This window comes from Thermobia domestica, chromosome 8 (assembly GCF_964235325.1).
Source record: "Thermobia domestica chromosome 8, izTheDome1.hap1.1, whole genome shotgun sequence".
Classification (NCBI taxonomy): Eukaryota; Metazoa; Arthropoda; class Insecta; order Zygentoma; family Lepismatidae; genus Thermobia; species Thermobia domestica.
Genome location: NC_137461.1, coordinates 147,787,240 through 147,794,216, shown reverse-complemented (window position 1 = coordinate 147,794,216; position 6,977 = coordinate 147,787,240).

The window sequence follows — 6,977 nt, the reverse complement described above, 5'->3', positions numbered from 1 at the left end:
CGGCACATCTCTCTCCCCTTCCTGGCAGCACGCTGTAAGATTGTACCATTCCAAAGGTAGAGTGAGCATTTACGCTAGTGACTGTTGTAGTCACAACACTCGACTGCATCGGTACATCCAAATTACTCAACCTTGATTTCGAGGTTGGCTGATGCGGGGGACAATACATTGCTGTGTCCCGTGCATGAGGCAACACTTGACTCTTTCCCGGTTGGACGTTACTTGTTTCTGGGAAAATTTTCCCTGGATAATCGCTACCAGGAAAAGGATAGGAGATATCAGACTTGACGAGTTCCAATTTAGTAATATTCCCCTTAAGACTGTCTACTTCGGTTTGAATTTGACCAATTCTTTGATCAACCGACTCTAGTTTGGTTTCTATTGATAGATTAGATATTACAACATTTAATTTACTTACTTCAGTCTGCTGCTGTTCAGCCTTTTGTTCGATGTCACAAAATCTTTTGTTTGTGCTCTCAAACCTTACATTTATTTCATTTAATTTTTCATTTGTTTCGTCTCTGATCTGCTCGGTAGAATGTTGGGCCTGGCATCTAACCTGGTCTAATGCAGTGGACGTTTGCTCTTTCAATTTGCTAATTGAAGAAGCAAAGTCTAAACAGATCTGATCAAATTTATTGTTTAGTACCTCGAATCGAGCATCGGTCTCTCGTTTCGAGGTATCAAACTTCTCATTTATCTCACGCCTTAAGTTTTCACAATTCTGATCTAATTTTCATTTATCTCACGCCTCAAGTTTTCACTATTCTGATCTAACTTTTCATTTAGCTCACGCCTCAAGTTTTCACTATTCTGATCTAACTTTTCATTTATCTCACCCTTCATTTCTGTATTCTCACGCCTCATTTCTATATTATTTTGTTTCATGTTAGAAAATTTTTCATTCATATTAGAAAATTTTTCATTCATCACTTCCATCATATGACGAATTTTGCAGACGTGTCAGACCCTCCAGATGACATTCCTTCCTTCGAGTTTGCAGTCTGATCCCGAGAATCACTGTGATTTCCATTCTTTTCCTCATCATCGGGGTCAGATATCTCCGCTGGAGATATTTGGCCTCGGTCTTTTTCACAATCATCACAGTATTTTGCTATTTCGCCGGTTTGGACTTTTTCTGCATTTTCAGCAGTATCATCCAGATTGGTGCATACAAAGTGGATCCATTTTAGTCCACAATCGGTGCATCTTATTAATCTCCGCGGGGCCCGAGATCTTTTAGCTTTTTCATCTAACGTGCATTGAGTGCACGTAACTTCACATTCGTCCTGTGACACAACAACTTTTTTATTTGTTGCCAAAACTTTGACACACTACACAAAGACAAGATATATATATTGCAAATACACATACACAATACACATGTACTATGAAATACTTATTCACTATTAAGACAAGTATTATTCATGAATTAAAGGACTCCCATTCTCTTTCCTTCCTTGAAACCCTTCTAGCGTTTAGTTCTAATTTAGAAAAAAAATTGGCACTCCTTCTCTTTTTTCCCCCTTAGAAAAGGAAACAAAATTGACAGAGTAGCCAACGACTCTAGTTGTCCCACTTGACTATAATATTTCTCTTATCAATTTCAATGTTGTGATCAATTCAACATGCCTTCAAGCTCACTCTTTGACATTCTTTAAAAAAATTCAGATATACCGGTCGCCATTTAAACTGAGATCCGTTGCCATGGGAACAAACGTTGCCATGACAACCGTCCTTGTCGCGGTTCGCCAATCTAAAACTGATTGACGTGATAACTTGTATTGTTCAATAAGCATTTTCAGATTCGTTACCACAGTAAACAAGCGTTACCATGGCAACAGTCTTGTCACGTGTCGCCAATCTAAATGGAAAAGGGAAAAAAAGAAAAAAAGCTCTGTAACAAATGAGGGTTGGGAAACCCTGTATTGTGCAAATGAGATGCATGGGATAAGTCGTGATTTGGAACCCTTCACCCCTGGTGTGGATATTCATGAAGCTATAAGCTTATGTCTAATTATATTGGAATATATTATCCATTTCTTAAGTTCGAGCATACTAGATTCGATCGAAATCAGAAAACGTTTTTTCGGACTTCTGAAGAAAATAAAATAAAATAAATAAATACATGACCGTGTTTATTATATATGGAATTCCCAGTCACGACCCCTTTTCAGTTTTATTAAAATATAGAAGAAGTAAAGAAGAGAAAAGAAAATTGGGATAAGAAGAAAAATAGGGAAAGTAAGAAGATGAAAAAACGGAACTGATACTGGATATTTTTGAGAAATATGGTAAAGGAAAGTGAATAATTATCGAATTGGGATCATTTCCAATAGCTATTGGGTGAATATTTGGTATTAAGGTGATCGAAGGTAGACACATGTTAACCCATACCTCTCAGACCTGGATCCATTTAACTCCAACTACCGAATTATCCCAATCTAGCTCTGAGATAGATGACAAAGTTTAATTTAACAGTTTATTAAATATTTCAAAAATTCCAAACATGCCAAAGTCTGGGACGTCGTTAATTTAAATCAACTAATTAAACTGAGAAAAGAAACGAAAAATACTTAAGAGGGTCAGGGTCGACGTCTGGGTACATAAATATTAATTTAGTAGTGGTTGATTTAATCGGATAGTCCGAACTGGGCTGTTAGCTATATGAACACTGCACAATATATAAGGTAAGCAACGAAGAAAAAAAATCTCGGAGAGTCAATGAATGTTAAGGGTACAAATGACCGATCCTGTACTTTTCGATGATCACAGGATATAGCAGTTAGTTTTCTTAATTATCATTTCTGTCAACCTTTAGAAGTAATTCCCACATGATGCGACCCTATCTGATGAAAGGCTTAAGATCCGGGGCTGTTAGTATGAGGTACTCAAATGCGAAGTAACTTACAATTCCCAAACTACACTTTACTATCCAAATAGCAAACTCGGTTGGATGAATGTACTGGTGTAGAAGTCAAAACGCGAGAGATTTTTAGTAAACATATTCATATTCTCACTATATAACATACACTAGGCCTATCCATTTAAATATAGGTGTCATATCATCTCATTCATATTTTATATCATATTACTAATATATCATTACATTCATTCATTATTTACTCATTTTCGCGCGAACTAATAATTTACAGACACCCTATTTCATACATTTTATAATACACATATTTATATTACAGGCCATACACATATTTATATTACACACTAATAAATAGATAATTATCACAATCTATCACGCTCAAACTACTACACGATAACATTCATCGAACCACGGACTCTTTGTTTCGAAGCACCCAAATTATATTTACTTCGCAATAAAAAATTCATACCTGTATTCACTGAAAGTTAAATTGTCAACGATTAATTTATTTCTGATTTGCTGATAAAACTAAAGCAAAAATGGAATTTTTCTACAGCCACGGGAAAAGAGAATTTAATACTACATTTTGAAACAAACAGTAACGTCATGTGGACTTCTATTAAGAAAATAGGCATTCTTTATTTCAGTGGATATTTCGATTGCTACTTGACCTAGCAAGCTGTAATTTTCAGAACTATGAGACCTTATGCAATTTCATCAAACGTACACTCATTTGAACCGAAAACCATGTCTACGGGATGTAATTTGAGAATAAATGGCCAAAATCAAACAATCTGGATCACTAAGTCATGCGATGTCGTAATGTCAACAAACAATTGACTACCGAAAACGGGCACGATGGCGCTGTAGTGGAGGCATAATTTACCGTGTACTGAAATATATACTTGTACTTATTAATCAGAAGTCTAATATTTACTCTCGTTTAGTGTGCTTTGAGTTAGACAAATGGTACTAAATTGACGCATATTTAATACACTGTCCTAACCGTAGAAATCACGCACTCACACAGAACTACTAACTACACACACCACTATAAATAACACACATAAAAACTAACTAGACAAGCACCATTTAATTACATGCATATTGAGGAAAAGTACTCCCTTGCTGGTATATACAGTTGGCTCTATTAAACTTTATGGGGACAAAATGAGAAGGTTAACCCTAGGTCCAATTGACCTGACCAATTATTTAGAACATATTTAGTAGAATTTGAAGCCCTGGGGGCACTTTAACGAGGTTTATTGAGGGACCCTTTCCCTGAAAGGGGAAAAGGCCTTAATACAAACAATAACTAACCCATTCCCCCGCTAGAAATGGTTAAATTTGGAAAGAGAAATAGGAGCCCTTTTGTTAAATTCAGCTATCATTTTGATGGTTAGTAATACACTACAAAACCTACTACGTACAGGCACTTACTGAATAAAAAAGAAATCACATTTACTATATACAAAATGTACGAAGCAGGTCGTATCTTCCCTAATCCCTAACTGAATTCGAAAGATCAAAAATCATTCTTGTAAACTATCTATGCTTTGGCTTGAATGACGAGCAATATGGCGTCTGAAAAGCTGGTTCCTATTTCTCCTTTATTTTACAGTTCACTTAACGAAAAATGGAAGTTTGTCAGCTCCTAAATCATCATACGGCGTTTACTATGGCAGAGAAACTAAAATTTTACCTTACTTTCGTCGAAATCTTAGTCCTTTAGGTAGATATTTAGTCGTAAGAAAATATAGGGTACTCCTCTTAATGTGTCTTCGATTATTATGATAACATTGCTCCGAAAACGACAGGGATTGGAAAATTCCACCAATGAGGTCGGAGTCTTCCAGCCGCGGAAATTACAATGCGAATAGAAATTTGGCAAATCCAGATATAACCGGATCTGAAAGTTACTATGGACTAATGAGAGGGGGTGAGGGAAATTTTAGGTACCTGGCCAAAATCTACAATGGTCTGAAATTAAGAAAATTTATATCCAATCACGGAACTATGTTTCGGTATGACGTCAGAATGGTAAACCTTGTAACTATTCAACTTGTATATGCGAAAATGGGATTTGCAATTAATCAAAATATAAATAGATATATTATTCAGTTAAAATATTACTAACGAAACCTTTCGATTCATTACATTTAATTTGAAGTAAGGAGAATAAATAAATTGTGTAATTAAACCGAAATCGAAGTAAAAAAAAATACTAGGTACAGGGTGCGTAAAAAAAAGTTACCATTACTTTCAACTGTAATGGTACATTACACAAGCTACATGCGATGATACTGGTGAATTCTATATTTATCTATCGGTGAGAATTTATTTGATACTAGAAAGGTTTCTGCAGGCATCATAGTTTCTGACAATTCTTCTTTCCTGAACTCAGTCAGGTACTGTGCCATTTCTTTGCAGTGCTAACATCAGAATGCTTAGTGCCAACTTTGCTTGTAGTGTCACATCTAGTTAGAGCGTGGTCTGCGTGTTAAGACATGAATCAAGTGACTCCGCAAACATTCAGCAAGAATATGGATGAGGACATATCGTGAAGTGATCCCAGCCTCACATAATACCCATAATTCTACTAATTCGTGACCTCTTAAGTATTTCTGGTAAGAAAGACACAAATAAGAACATAAGTATCAGAGGATGCAAGAATTAGAAGACTGCATGCTTAATATGAAGAAATATCCTCTCATCATATGAAGAAATATACACCCTTGGAACCTCCTAAGTCCTAATGACGTAATTGGTAGTCAGTGAATACCTTGAAACTTATTTTTAAATCCTTAGAATGCATACCGCAACATAGTGTTTTATTTTTAAATGAAGAAATGAAGGCATGAAAATGACAACCAGATAAAGACCAATTTTTCAAAAATGAGATTTTCATATATTCGAAATCTATGTTTAGTGGTCTATCAGTGAGTGTAAAAACAAGAGTTGCATGCTTACCCATCCAGAGTTGCATGCTCCAGACGGCTTTTAAACTTAACCGTTTTTTCGTTGACAATGAGAACCAGACAAAGACAGGATGTATCTGGTTTACGTTCTCAGTTTCTAAATAAATATTTTCTGGCTACCCTGGCTAGAACTAACATTTTGTGCGTAGTTGCTTTCAGACGAACACAAGTATTGTAGTCTCTGTGCCAGAAGAACTGCGTTATGATGGAACTAAGTAGCGATAGTTTTGTGGACGATTCAGATGCCGATCGAGAATTTATTCCAAGTGAATGTGATGATCGTGATGTGATACATATACAGCGAAAAACAAGAAAATGGAAGAGAAATGTGGAAAAGTGGAAGCAGAACGTTCGCAAACGTAATCTTAATAGCGGGAAACCACACATATCTAAGAGAGGAAAGCCGATGTCAGGATGTGTTTCCAAAGACTTTTGTTGTAAGAGTATTTGCACTCAACAGTTTTCCAGTTCAACAAAGGATAATATACTACAAGACTTTAATAATGTGAATGATAAAGTATTGCAAGATGCATACCTGTCAACGCTAATACGATTTTGTGAGATCCAGCAAAAGCGTCCTGACCTCATATTGAAGAGACGGGGTAATCCATCACAAAAGAAGTTTGTAATTCAAGAAAAGAGAAATGCATCATTTAAATATTACGTAAACGTATACGGCAAAGAACACCAAGTTTATAAGAGTGGCTTTTGTAGTTTACATGGCAACAAAAAAATGTAAGGTTGAAAGGCTTGCCTTATGCAAAAAGGTCGGTAGCACGCCTCTGATGGATATGAGAGGAGGGAAATCTGAGGGTTCCAGGGTTAATAAAAATCCAGAGAATGTTGTGCGTCAAGTAATAGACCACATCAAATCTTTCCCTACTAGGAACTCACACTATTCTCGAAGAGATTCTCAGAGAGAATATTTAAACCTGGCCTTACTGTAAAAAATGCATGAACTTTACTTGGAGAAACATGAACCAGAGGTTTTCCATAATATTTCTCAATGGATCAAATGTAACCCAGAAATTTCGTACGAATATTATAATAATGTTCTTAACACCATATTCAATTTAGCTTTTGGTAAACCTCGCAGTGATGTGTGTTCTACTTGTGAC